This window comes from Rhinolophus sinicus, linkage group LG01 (genome assembly GCF_036562045.2).
Source record: "Rhinolophus sinicus isolate RSC01 linkage group LG01, ASM3656204v1, whole genome shotgun sequence".
NCBI classification, from domain to species: domain Eukaryota; kingdom Metazoa; phylum Chordata; class Mammalia; order Chiroptera; family Rhinolophidae; genus Rhinolophus; species Rhinolophus sinicus.
In genome coordinates, this window is record NC_133751.1 from 166,781,723 (window position 1) to 166,796,941 (window position 15,219).

Genomic DNA, 15,219 nt, shown 5'->3' on the forward strand with positions numbered 1-15,219 from the left:
GCACACAGCCATTACATTTCCACTGTCTCTATTCTTAATGCTACAGCTCTGCTTCTTGTATCTATCTATCTATCTATCTATCTATCTATCTATCTATCTATCTATCTATCTATCTATCTCTCTATCTATCTCTATCTATCTATCTATCTATCTATCTATCTATCTATCTATCTATAGTAGACATTGTAGTTGACATTTATTATTGTTCAGCTTCAGCTTCAGGTGTACAGTGCAGTGATCAGGCATCTTCATCTTCCCTGAGGTCGTCTCCATAATGAGACAAGTGTCCATCGGATACCCTACAAAATCTTTACAACATTATTGATTACATTCTCCAAATTGACTTTCATTATCCCTTGGCAATATTGTGGTTACCGACTGTGCTTTCTAATCCCCTTACCTTCCCCATTATCCCTACCTCCCTCCCATCTAGCAACCCTCAGTTTTTTCTTTATGTCTCTGAGACTGTTTCTAATTAGTTCATTCATTTATTCTTTTCTTTAGATTCCACATATAAGTGAGATCATATGGTATTTGTCTTTCTCTGTCAGACTTATTTCACTTGGCATAATATTCTGTAGGTGCATCCATATTGTTGCAAATGGTAAAATTTCATTCTTCTTTATGGCTACATAATACTCCTATGTATAAATGTACCACAGTTTCTTAATCCAGTCATCTACTGATGGGCATTTCGGTTATTTCCAGGTCTTGGCTATTGTGTATAGCGCTGCAATAAACATAGGCGTGCATAAAGTTTTTTGAATTAGAGTTTTGGATTTCTCCCGATAGATACCGAGGAGTGGAATTATCAGATGACTTGTTCTTCCTTTCTGTACTCTGTTCTCCATCATATATACTATAAGTTCAGTCTGACAGAAGAGGTCTTATAGGCCATAATTTCTGATTACATTTCCAGTAAACCCAGAAACTGATTGTTTGGCAATGGCATCAGCCTGCTGATGGGCCTCTAGGTCTGGTTTGATATCTGAATGACGTTACAGATTTCTGTGACTGACTGTTCACTGTAGAGATGCTTTCCTGTGTTTCACAGGAAATGTAATGATTGTTTATTTAAAGTGAAATGATTGTTTATAAGTGAAAATGTAATGATTGTTTATTTAAAGCAACCAACAACTGCCATAAACATGGAATCATGTTACTTGAATCTCTTCAATGGTTTGCTGGTACTGTTTAGTATTGGGACTTCTTGGCATGGCACCGGGCTCCTTTGTGATCTGGTCTCTATATCTGCTCAGTTGCATCTTCTTCCACTCTTTCTTATTATTTTTCATCTATGTATTTCTGTTACTCAAATATTTCTCATTTTTTCACATGTCTTTTAGTATGCTTTTCCTTCTGCTTGAAATTCCTTTCACTGTCATCTTCTTTTTGAATGAAACCCCCCTGTTCTTCATCTAGACTCATCTAAAGCATATCATCTTTATGAGGACTCCTCATGTAGAGTTTGATTGTCTGTTATTTTTGCATATCACATGTTCCTCAAAAAGCATTTACCTCAATAAATTCCATTTATTTTTATCCGTGAACTACAAGAATCTTACATACAGGGTGACTTTTATGTTAGAATCCTTAGCATTTAGCATATTCCCTGACACATATTAGGAATAAACATAAGATTGTGGTATATAAAAGGAAGAACATGATTGTATTAAGCTTCGGGATTCACTATTGTTCAGAAAAGTCTATAAAGAAAGGAGGTAGAAGAATAGAAATAGGAATTATAAATTGAATTTTATCATCTTTCTGCACCTACTCAGCAAGATCCATTGGAATCGGGGATAGTGAAATATTTGAATTAAAAGAGAGATCCTGATGTTAAGTTAAGGTAACAGAGCAAATTGAGTAAAAGAGGCAAAATTGGCATTCTAATAACAAAACTGTTTCTTCTAAATGACAAGGTCAGATAAATCTACAAAAAGCAATACTTAGGTCATCAAAGTCTCTTTTCTAGAATTTAGGTTTATTTGGAATATTTTTTCTGGATAATTTTAATTGTAAGTTTTCATGAAACTAAATTATGTAGTTTTAAATGTTTAGAAGTAATACATTATATTTACAGTATTTCTAAGATTTTTGTATTTTGTTTTTACTAGCTTTTCTTTCACTTGAGTTCGTTCCATTTCTTCCTTGATCTATCTTTTTTTCTATTATATGCCTCTATGTTATGTTTCTTTTCCCTTGTGTGAGCCTCTGTTCTTTGCCACCTCCTAGCTCCCTTCTGTTTAATTCCCTTGGAAATCTCAGGATTCCATTGTTAGGGCTGTAGTTGATATGGAAGGAGTCATTATTATCATCTCTCACAAAGAACATGGCTGTAGCCTTCTAAATGACCTCCCTTCTTTTTTCTTGTCTACTTTGGAGGATTGCATTATTTTTCAAAGTATTTGCATGCCTTTCATGAAGTTTTCCCATTCTCTGTGGAATAATTTTAGATCTCTGGTCTTTTTGATGCCATACGGGCTTGACCCTATGACTTGCTGTGGTCAATGAAGTAATTCAGGGCACTCTTAAGCGGAAGCTAGAAGAGCCAGCTCCTGGTCCAGGCTGTCTCCTTTTTCCTTTGCCATGAGACTGGCATTGTCCAGATAGCAACTGTTCTATCAGCCTGGGTCCCAGAGAGAAGGCAACATGGAGCAGAACCCTAGCTGACCCACAATGGCTATGCAATGTGAGTGAAAAAAATGTTTTATTTTTCTTTGCTGTCTAAGCCTCTGAAATTTTAGTGTTGTGTGCTACCATAGTATAATTTAGTCTACTGATACATGTTCTCTCCCCATCACCAGTCTTTTTTCAACACAGTGACCAGAGTAAGCTTTTTAAAACTGTAAATCAGATCATGCAATTTACCTCATTTAAACTCTGCTCTTTCTTGAATAATCTCCTACATTACGAATTTTGTGCTGACTGATCTCTCTTCCTTCTAGTTTTTTCCTTCCTTCCTCCATTATCTGCTTCCCGTCTTTGCTCACGTACTACTTTCTCATGAAACCCACTTTGCAACCTGTTAACCAACCCTTCCCAGGCTGCATATTTCATCTTCCCTTTGGCCTGATTTATGCTTCTTTCCTCTATTATACTATCTCACAACTTTGAACCTAGTCTGCAATATGTAACTATTTGCATTTAGTATTTATGGTCTGCTGCCACTAAACAGAATATAAGCTTTGTGAGGTCAGGAATCTAGGTCTGTTCGGTTTACACAATAATGAACTAGAATTAGTGCCTGATACATAGGAAGCAGTATTTGGTGATGAGCATTGGACCAGAAAAAAAAGTTCTACTATTCACAACTTCTTTCACATTTGTCTCAGCTAACTTGGAAGTCCTAATATTGGAAGTCCCATCTTTAAAAATATAGTTTCCTGGGTAGGAGACTGTATGTAAGGCCATGATATATGGCACATATGTGGTATTCAGTGTTCTGAAGGCTGCTTTGATGATAGAGCCTTAGAAAAAATGCCAGAGAAGTGAAATTTGCATTTGGCTTTTCACCTCCTTTTCTGGACTCTACTTTTATTTGAAATAAAAAATAGAACTATTTAGGCAACCAAATACAGGCATACATCATTTTATTGTGCTTTGCTTTATTGAACTTCACAGATATTGTGTTTATTATAAATTGAAGGTTTGTGGCAACTGCATTGAGCAAGTCTATCGATATCATTTTTTCCAATAGCATTTGCTCATTTCATGTTTCTTTGATACATTTTGATAATTCTCACATTTCAAAATTTTTCATTATTATTGTTTATTATGGTGATCTGTGATCAGTGATCTTTGATGTTACTATTATAATTGTGTTGAGGCACCATGAATTACACCAATATAAAACAGCAAATTTAGTAAATGTTGTATGTGTCCTGACTGCTCCATTGACTGTCCATTTCACATCTCTCTCCCTCTCTTTGGTCCTCCCTATTCCCTGAGACACAATATTGAAATTAGGTTAATTACTAACTCTACAATGTCCTCTAAGTGTTCAAGTGAAAGAAATAGTCAAATGCCTCTCACTTTAAATCAAAAGTTACAAATAATTAAGCTTAATGAGAAAGTCATGTTGAAAGCTGAGACGACCCAAAAGCTAGGCCTCTTGCAACAGTTAGCCAAGTTGTGAATGCAAAGGAAAATTTCTTAAAGGAAATTAAAAGTGCTACTCCAGTGAACACACAAATGATAAGAAAGTGAAACAACCTTATTGCTGATATGCAGAAAGTTTTATTGGTCTGGATAGAAGATCAAACCAGCCACAGCATTCCATTAAGCCAAAGCCTAATCCAGAGCAAGGTCCTGTCTTCAATTCTGTGAAGGCTGAGAGAGGTAAGGAAGCTGCAGGGAAAAAAAAAAGTTTGGAGCTAGCAGACATTGGTTCAAGAGGCTTAAATAAAGAAGCCATCTCTATAATATAAATGTGCAAGATGAAGCAGCAAGTGCTGATATAAAAGTTGCAGCAAGTTATCCAGAAGATCTGGATAAGATATTTAATAAAGGTGGCTACATTAAACAAAAGATTTTCAAACATTCTTATACTGTAGATGAAACAGCTTTATATTGTAGATGAAACAGAAGATGCCATCTAGGATGTCCATAGCTAAAGAGGAAAAGTCAATGCCTGGCTTTAGAGATTCAAAAACAGGCTGACTCTTTTGTTATGGGCCAATGCAACTGATGACTTTAAGTTGAAGCCATTGCTCATTTACCATTGTGAAAATTGTGGGGTCCTAAGAATTATGCTATATCTTCTCTGCTTGTGTTCTAGAAATAGAACAACAAAGCCTGGATCACGGCACATCTGTTTACAACATGGTTTACTGGATATTTTAAGCTCACTATTGAGCCTTACTGCTCAGAAAAAAGATTACTTTCAAAGTATTACTGCTCATTGACCATGCACCTGGTCACTGAAGAACTCTGGTGGAGATGTACAATGAGGTTAATCTTGTATTGCCGTCTGCTAGCAAAATATCCATTCTTCAACTCATGGATCAAGGAGAAATTTGAACATTCAAGTCTTATTATTTAAGAAATATATTTTAAAAAGCTATACCTGGCATAGAGTTTGATTCCTCTGATGAATCAGTGCAAAGTAAATTGAAAATCTTCTGGAAAGGATTTACCATTCTAGATGCCATTTAGAACATTTGTGATCCATGAAAGGGGTCAAAATATCAATATTAATGGGAGTTTGGAAGAAGTTGATTCCAACCCACACAGATGACTTTAAGGGGTTCAAGACTTCAGTGGAGGAAGTAATTGCAGATGTGATGGAAATAGCAAGAGAAGTAGAATTATACATAGAACCTGATGATGTAACTGAATTCTACAATTCATGATGAAATTTTTAATGGATGAGGAGTTGCTTCTTTTGGATGAGCAAAGAAAGTGGTCTCTTTAGATGGAATCTACTCCTGGTGAAGATGTTGTGAAGATTGTTGAAATGACACCAAAGGATTTAGAATATTACATAAACTTGGTGGATAATGCAAGAGCAGGGTTTGAGAGCATTGACTCCAATTTTGAAGGGAGTTCTACTATGGGTAAAATGATATCAAAAAGCTTCACATGCTACAGAGAAATAGTCCGTGAAATGAAGGCTCAATCAGTGCAGCAAACTTTATTGTTGTCTTATTTTAAGAAATTGCTACAGCCACCCAGCCTTCAGCCCCCACTACCCTGATCAGCAGCCATCAACACTGAACCAAGACCCTCCACCAGCAAGAAGATGACAACTCACTGAATTTTTAGATGATGGTTAACATTTTTTAGCAATATCGTATTTTTAAGGTATGCACATTATTTTTGAAAAACATAATGCTATTGAACACTTAATAGACTACAGTATAATGTAAACACAACTTTTATATGCATTGTGAAACCAGAAAATTGTGATACTTCCTTTATTGTGATCTTCACTTCATTGTGATGATCTGGAACTGAACCTGCAATGTGTCCGAGGTGTGCTTGTATAGATAACGCATTTGATTTATTTTATACCTGACAAAATTAAGGGACGAGAAATATTAAGTGACTTTCTTATTGTCCTTCTTTTGCTCAATGTAACCCAAAACTCAACAAAATGAGTTAAGGAGAATTAGTGGGAGAGTGAAGTGGGGAAACTGAATTTCCAACCAGGGTCCCTCCTGGACTAAAGATTTCCCAGTCAAAGACAGGCCCAAGCAGAGAGAACATGGATGCCTATAAATGAATGAGAAACGGAAGGCTTAATATTAGATCAAACTGGAGTTTTACTACGAGAATAAATAATTTGGTGGGCTTAAAGTGTGGTGATAAAAAAAAAAAAAATCAAGTTGTCCTTGAATCCTATTGATTTCAATTCATACAATAATATGGTTACGTTATTATTTTTTTTAAAAAAATATATATATATTAAATCTCTATCATTTTTAATGATGACTTCCTAATGGGTCTTTGTAAGTTAATCAATCACTGAATCTTTCTTTTACAGACCCTATTTTAATACCAAGTGTATTCTGTTTTAATGAATACCTTGTACTGTATAATTTTATATTTTCTTAACTTTGCTTCATGTTTGATAATCCTAGGTAAAACATTAGAAAGTATCTTTTTAATTATCCTTTTTTATTCATTTTTCTGTTACTTTCAGAGAGCCATCTCTCAATCAGGTTACTTAAAATCCTGGAGCATGTCAAATGTTAGGCTTTCTCTCAAACGTATTTTACAATATCAGTTGCTACAGTACTGTCCTGTGCATTTAAGAGATTATTTATGAAGATTAAGGAAATGTCTCTGAAAAAACAAGTTCGACTCTAAAAGATAAGAATGCAATTATAAAAGTAATTATAAAGGTTTCTGACTGAATGTGGCAGAGAAGTGTTATTTAGCTAGTTTGATTTAGAATTTTCTGCAGTGGTACTTCCAAGCCCTAGGGAAACTGGCTGTAGAGGATATAAAAATTACAAAAGCTTATATTTTTGTTGAAGAGAAGCTAGGGGGTTAGCTCTCTAAACCATTCTTTTGTGTAGAATCAGGGACTCTTCACATTTAAACACTTTTTATTTTATTAAGAAAATAGGAATGTTCTTTTGGTTAATGACAACATCTTATATTTGTCAAGTACCTTTATGATGGAAAGAACAATTTTACATTCATTACTGGGATTTGTTTCATAACAACCAGAGAGTGAATTGATGTTTTAAAATTTACCTAAGGTCTAACAAGAACTCAGATAGTCTGATTTTGCTACACTTCACTATTCTTACTATTGGAAAGTTAAGTGATGCTCTCCAGTGTCCTGCATCTGGGGAAAAAAACTCAAAATTTGGCTCTCTCAACCATGAAATTTGAGTGCATCTTAAAGATTAAAGTGTACTCTATTTTGCTTTAGAAATCCCACCATCTAACATCAGGCTTGAAGATAAAACCCGATTTGAATATTTCAATTACCTTAGGTCCTTGACTGACACAACATGTTAATGTGCTTTTAATTTCCAAATTAACTTCAACAAAAAGTCATCTGTTTAGGTCTTTCCTTTCATAAAGTAATAATTTAGATAAAGTTTGTCTTTGATTTACTCAATCTTCCTTTATGCGTGTTTTATTCTAGTGAGTTTAATATTTTTAAAGATTGCTATTTAATTCATTTGCATTTTCTACATAAAGACTTTCATGCAAGATTTGACAAAAATATTAAAATAATATATAAAAGTCTACGAGACCTAGTGTGTTAGCGCTTCCCGTGATTTTTGCAATTACTTTAAGATGAAGAAATGTCAGGTATCAGCAAGCAGTTTAAGGATTTCAGGTGATTATGGAGTCTTTTTAAATTCCCTGAATTTGTTCCACAAAGTGGTTGCCTGTTCTGCTCAATATCCCTGGCCTATGGACAGCACACATTCATTTCGTCCCAGTGGTTGGCTGGGGGGAGTCAGGAAGATCAGAAGCAATGAAGGAAAAGAATAAAAAGATCAAAGATCAAAATAGAACACACACATACACACACACACACACACACACACACTGAAAAAGACCATATATAGCAAATTGTATAACTGACTCTAAGAATTTGTCTTCTCTTCCCTATAAGATTACATATTCTCATTCATTGGCTTTGATTTGCCATGGCAATGGTAAAACAAATAAACAAAAACATCTAGAAACAACCTAAAAATTAAGAATAATTAATTGAATAATTTTTGATAAATATATAACATGGAGCATTATGCAGCTCTTTCTGATTAAAAATGAATTAGATTTAATCATATTTACCTGAAAAAATGGCATTGTGTATTATATGTAGAAAAGAGCATATCTCAGATGAAAAGTGTATCGTGAGTTTATTTTACAGAAAAGTAGTAGAAAATCTTGATATGTTTAGATAGATAAATATTTCAAGGAACATACACTTAACATTAGTAACTGATACATCAGAGATAATGAGATTGAAGGAGGGAAGTTAAGATTATTTTCTTTTTATAATTTTGCATTGTTTAATTACCTAAAACTAATACAATTTTTTTATAATTAGAAATTCGATAAAAACACTGGAATTAAAAAAAAAGAATAAGTTGAAATTTTTCTTATTAAGTGATATTTGACTACTGACATGAACAGGATGGGGGTGGGGGGCAGCAAATATGCCCAAATTTTAGTTTTGACCGATCACTTCTTTCCATTTAGTTCCCAAGGAAAGTATATGGGAAAGTGTGTCATCTCTCTCCCTGCCAACAACAGAGAATTCTGATTTGGTCTCATCTCTCCCACCTAGTTCTCCAGGGAAATCTTGTTTACCAAAACAATTATTTGATGTTCTGTCAATTAAATTAAAAGGGATACAGTATAGAATAAGCATTAAAGACATGAGATTAGAGTGAGGTGTGTGGGTTTGCAGAGGAGAATATTTGGTGTGAGAAGCGCAAGGACAACTGGATGATTTGAGGAAAGGAGACAGAAAAGAGAGAAAGCCCTATTAAAAATCTTGCATTGATTAATGTATCAACCTCAAACTGTTGGAGACATACAAATAAAGATCTTGAGCTAATTTGATCCTTCTTTGGCTTTCAGACTTAATTTTATTTTTCTTTAATATCATAGCAGTACTCTGAAAACAGACCACGTGAGTCATGGCTCTGATGTTTTAAAAATAACATTTTTCTTATATTTGTCTCTGTTCATAAATCGCAATACACACAACTTGTGTAATACGTTGTTTTAGTCAGCATTGCATGATAAATCTTCCTGACAAACAGCCCAGAAATCCTAGTGACTTATAAGGAGAGACATGGTCTTGCTTACAAGTCTGGGGTTTGGCTGGGGTGGTTGTTCTTTAGAATGCAAGCCAGCTTCATATCTGCTCCACATGTCTCATTCTGAGACCCAGGCAAGATCTGATGACAGATGGCAGAAGCACAAAAGCACAAGCCAAACCATGCAAGCTAATTTAAAGCCTCACACATTATACTCACTTACATAGCATTGGTCAAAGCAAATCACATAGTCACACCCAAAGTTGGAGTGATGGAGGAATATACTTTACCCCAACAGGGAGGCGCTACAAATTCCTGTGGAAAATGGTGTGAACACATCATTTTATCATAGGGAGAGAGTAAAGAGCTGATAGCAGTAATCCAAGGTAGGGCTGGATCACATGGAACACTCCCTTTTCTTCAGCTAGTTAGGACTAAAAAGCTTCAGCCTAACTCAATAATATAAACTGCTGTCTCCTTTTTCTATACACCTCATCCACTACAACATTGAAACATATGCTTGGCTGCTACCATTATGATTTAAGGTAGCAACAGGAGAAATGGAATAGAGAGACGCTGAGAAAAATCCTGAGCAATTCAGGTCTTCCTCCATTTTGGAAGCAGATCTGCTATTTACCTTTCTGTCCCATGGACAGGGGGAGTTAGAGAGGACCTTGTCCATGTGAAATTTAGTACTATGCTGTGATTCCACCCACTGTGTGAATGTGCTCCTGTGAGCGTACAAGAAAATAATAAATCCATAACAGCTACTAAGGGGCATAAATAGGAAGATAAAGAAAAAAGGAAAGAGACCCCAAACATCTCTCCCTGTTGAACAAATACACTGCAGAGGACATCTGTCATTTTTGGCCTATTCAGCATTTACTTTCACTTCTGGCAAAAACATTTTTGCTTTCCCCATTTACATTCTATGTATCTAGAGTTTGATTCAAATGCAGCATTTTGAATGGCCACGTGACTCAGGCTTGAGCAATCAAAGCATCATATCCCAATGATTAATTGAGGGGTGAGCAGGTGATCCAGTCAGAGCCCTGAAAGCTATACTCTAGGACTTTTGTTGGAATTATTGGAAATAAATCATCCCCTCATATGTCCCACTAGAGTTGCTATTAGGATAATGTAGAAGCTGGCAAGTATAGTCACCCATCTTTCCATCATGTGGAGGTAAGCTGAGAATGTAATCAAGGCATAGCAATATAGAGAATGTAATGGTAAAAGCAAGAGTCCTTGTTACATTGTTTTATTCTTTGTATCCAGCCATGCTTGAAAATCCCCCTAAATTTTCAAGTTCTATGGAATCAAGAAATTCATGGTCTTAATTAATTTTACCTCTTTTTGTCATTTGCTACCAAATGACTTCCTGATTAGTTATATCAGTATGTACGTTTTATGTAGTTCACTTTAGTATTTAGAAAAACTTTGTAAAGCATGGACCTATGATAAATAAAAAGGAGACACACAACTAGGAAGCAAAAGAATTCCCTACAGAGTGGATTATTTCTTTGAGTGTTTTTTTTTTTTTTTTTCTGTAATTAATTCTTACCCTCTTTCCACTCCCAATATAATTTAAATTATTCAAGTTTCTTAAAAGAATGAAAAGTTCATGAGGGCCACTAATTAGGTGTGATAGTGATTGAAATACAAATCACAGTCTTAAGAAGTTGTAAAATTCTTTGTGGCTACAGAATGCAGAGTAATTAGAATAATTTTTTTGAGAAAATATATAAATGTGATTGTATAACAAGTATTACCTGTAATTAACTACATTTATATTTTTATAGAAGGTGATAAAAGCATTTTTCTCAAAGAGGAATTGATAATTTACCTGCAGATTTAGGCCATCAGAGGGCCTGGATTCTAACCTAATTCTAATGCTTTGCAGCTTTGGGGAAAATTACTCAGTTTTATGAATAATAGTATCTTCTATAAAATAAGGGGCCTATTGTAGATATACACAAAGGAATACTACTCAGCCATAAGAAAAGATGAAATATTGCCATTTGCGACAACATGGACGGATCTTGAGATTATTATGTTAAGCGAAATAAGTCACACAGAAAAAGTCAAGAACCATATGATATCACTGATATGTGGGATATAAAATTGAAAGCAACAAAAGAACAAGACAAATAAACAAAACTCATAGACACAGACAATAGTTTAGTGGGTTCCAGAGGGTATGGGGGAGGGAGGTGGTAGATGAGGGTAAATAGGGTCAAATATATGGTGATGGAAGGAGAACTAACTCTGGGTAGTGAACAGACAATGTGATATATAGATGATGTATTATCGAATTGTACACTTGAAACATGTAATTTTACTAACCATTGTCACCCCAATAAACTTTAATTAAAAAAAAAATAAAAAAGAATAAAATAAGGGGCCCAAATTAAATCACTTCTAAAGATGCTTCTCTCTTAAAAATTTTGTACTCTCTACCACACTCATATTGCCTATATTAGTTTCATTTAAATGTCAAGCTTTCCTAAATAAATAGAATACTACCTTTATATTTTTATGCATGCTTATAGTATCCATGGAGCAAAATCTGTCCTTGGTTTTACTTTTGCAGAAGTAGCTACATTCTTAAGCTTATAGAACTTGTAAGAAAATCACAAAATGACAAAGTGGATTAATTTATTTAATCCCAACTTTGTCTCCTAAGCAGAACAGAGTGAATTTAATACTTACCGACTCACTATGCATGATGTATCCTGTGAATCTATGGCTTATGCTGACACATCCCTAATATTTATCTGAGGGAGAGTGAAACAAATTATTATGCAATGTGTTGATGCATAAATATAATCTCAAGCATTTCAATTGCTTAATTATAAGCTAAACACTGAAAACATGGTAAAGAGAGGTGAGTTACTCAGGGACCAATACAAACTTATAATATTATTGAACAAACTGGAAAGGTTTGAAAGTAAATTACCAAGAGATTTCTTAAGAACTAATTTTCTGTACTGGATTAGGGAAGTTTCTTATGGTTTATTAATTTGTATCCCCTTTAGAAATCTTTTTGTTTATCTTATTTCTTACATTTGCTTGAAAAGCCCTTGAGTCTTTGAGCTAAAAGTAAAAGGATTTTTAAAGCCTTTTTTTCCCCCTAATCAATAGAATTTGCAGATAAGGAAAATACTATTAAATCAGTTTTAAGTGTGTCTTTATTCCCATACAAGCTCAATGAGAATTAAAATATACATATACACATACACATATCCTTAAAGGATTTAGATAACAATAGACCAAATAGGAACAAAGTTTCCTTTAAAACCATCAAGCCTGATAAAGTAAACATTATTAATTGCTGTATATTTGTTTTACAAAGGAGTTGAAGCTGCTTAAAATCATGGGTACAATGAAACATGGTTAAAATAAACAGTTGAGAAATTAAGGAATGATAAGTGTAGGAAAATAAAATAGGATTCATAGAGCAGAAATACACATTGTTGTCCTACATAGTTATTAGAAGTGGGCCACATATTTAGCTATAATTTACTTAAAACTAAATAAAAGTGCAAATCATGTTCTGGTAGAAGTTCATTATGTTAGCAAGATAAATGTAAACTTAGTGCTTATAAGAAGACAGACATATTTGGTACTGAGACGTGAAATAAATCTTTCGTATGAAATCCACTGGATAATGCATGATATAAATAGATACTGTGGTTTAATAGACAATATACTTAATTTAAGCCTCATAATAAATATAATAATGCATTTAATAATATGACTTTTTATAATAATGTTCTTTTGGATTGACTGATGACAAGACAATGTGATGGAGTCCAGTAAGAGTGATTCTATGTTAAACCGAAATAGTGGAGCCCATTTGTACTGATGTACCATCAAATTATTGAACAACATACATTAAATTGTTATGACTTTTGTTGTTTTGTTTTTTAGAGAATGAATTGTATGTTCTATTATAGACAATAAGCCAAACAGCATTCTACTTCCTTAACTGTAGTACAGATAGCTTGATTTGTACCATTTAGTGAGTAGGATGCTATCTTGTATGCAATTTCATAAAACACAGAACCTGCCAAACTTCTGTTAGGTAGTTAGTTATAAAGATGGAAAATGCTGAATGCTTTCTTCAGGAGCTCAAGCTCTAATATTGTGCATAAAGCTTTCAGAAGCTGAAGGACTTGATTGTTGAGAGGTGCTGATTGGTCATTTTATGTCCCTTAACTATCTGTAGCCCTCTTTTAGAAGCTGGTGAATGCGGTGGTACCTAAAACAATCCAGAGGAAACTTTACTCCTTAGTGCTCTCTTTCTAAAACTGGATTAGAAGCTTTCTTGACTATGAATTAAATTATACACATACAACACCCCCACACCCAATTTAATAATCATCATTGCTTTGGAAAGATGAAAATGGAGACAGGAAATTTATTTGGAGATGTAAATGTCATTAAGTGATGAAATATAATAGTTGGTCTATGAGTTCGTTTCATTCTCAGTGTAAGAGCTTAGGAGGTCAAAAAAAGGGAGCTGACAGTGGCTAGCTTGCGCTGGACTTGATTTCTGGCTGTTTAATTCACTGATAATATAAATGTGGGAGAATTTACATATAGCTTAGGAGGAGCATTGAATGTAAACAGGTATGTGCTGGGGATGCAAATGAATCCTATCTAGATCTTCTGGAGGAAACTACCCTCTCTAGACATCCAGTTTACATAGAAACAGTGGACTCGGAAAAGAAGAAACGCTTCATGCCCATCAGGATTCACATTACAGAGAACAGTTTTGACTTGTGTTAAATTGATTTCTTTTTATCTCCATGCGTAATGACTTCTGAAAAAGTTTTACATTAAGTAACTATTTTTTATACTCATGAATTACTTCTGCGTTGCTTGCAGTCAATTCTGAATTCCCCCCCCCCCACCACCACTCTTGTCTTTATGCTCCCTACCTCTTAAAAATACATTATGTTTTCTTCAGGATCACAGATATTTAGTAAATTGACATGCTTTGAATTTTTAGTTTTCAGGCTATTGCTGTATATGTAATTGTGATACTACTAAGAGTAAACTTGGTTCTCTCATTAAAACTCATCTAATGGGGAGGATGACACAAAAACAAATAGGAAACATAAACCATTCCTGAGGATGATGCACAGAACCTTCTATGAGGCTCAGGAGGCTAGATTCTCAAACAAACTAGAGATATAACATGAAAGGAGTCAATAAACTTTCTGATTCTTAGTTTCCTCATCTGAAAGATAGTAGGAAAAACAACACATTACTTCTATGGTTTCCTTTGTCTCTGTAAATTCTGGTATTATTGTAATTATTATCAGTTCATGTTTTCTGACTTGGACTAGTATAATGTGAATACCTGATTTCAGTATAAGGTTCTTAAAAGTATAGGAAGAAGAAATGCTTAAAATTGTAAATATCTTAAATTATTTTTCTGAAGACTATTATTCTAAATTATAAATAATGCATGTTTATGTAGGAAGTTTGGCAATATATTAAAATATAAAATGTTTAGATTCACCTAGAAGGCATCTAAACCTAGAGAAGCACTTGCAGACCCTGAGTGTAACTATGTAATAAATAAACATTGCTGTTAGACATTGATATTCTGCTTTTTATAGTTTATCTACAGTTCATTTAAAATATGTAAGTAAAAAAGTTGTCTCGACATTTGGTTTAAGACCTTGTGAAAATTATGTGCATTTTAAAATTCAGTGACTACATTTTAGGAAGCAATATCACAGATGTAAAAATAAACCATTGTAAGCAGACACCTCGAATACTGTGTTTACCCCAAAATAAGACCTAACCAGAAAATAAGCCCTGATGCATCTTTTGGAGCAAAAATTAATGTAAGACCTGGTCTTATTTTTGGGGAAACATGGTAGGCACAGTACATGGTAGACACAATTACAACAGGGGAAAGCAGTATAGAATTTTATTAACCATTTAAATCCACTTA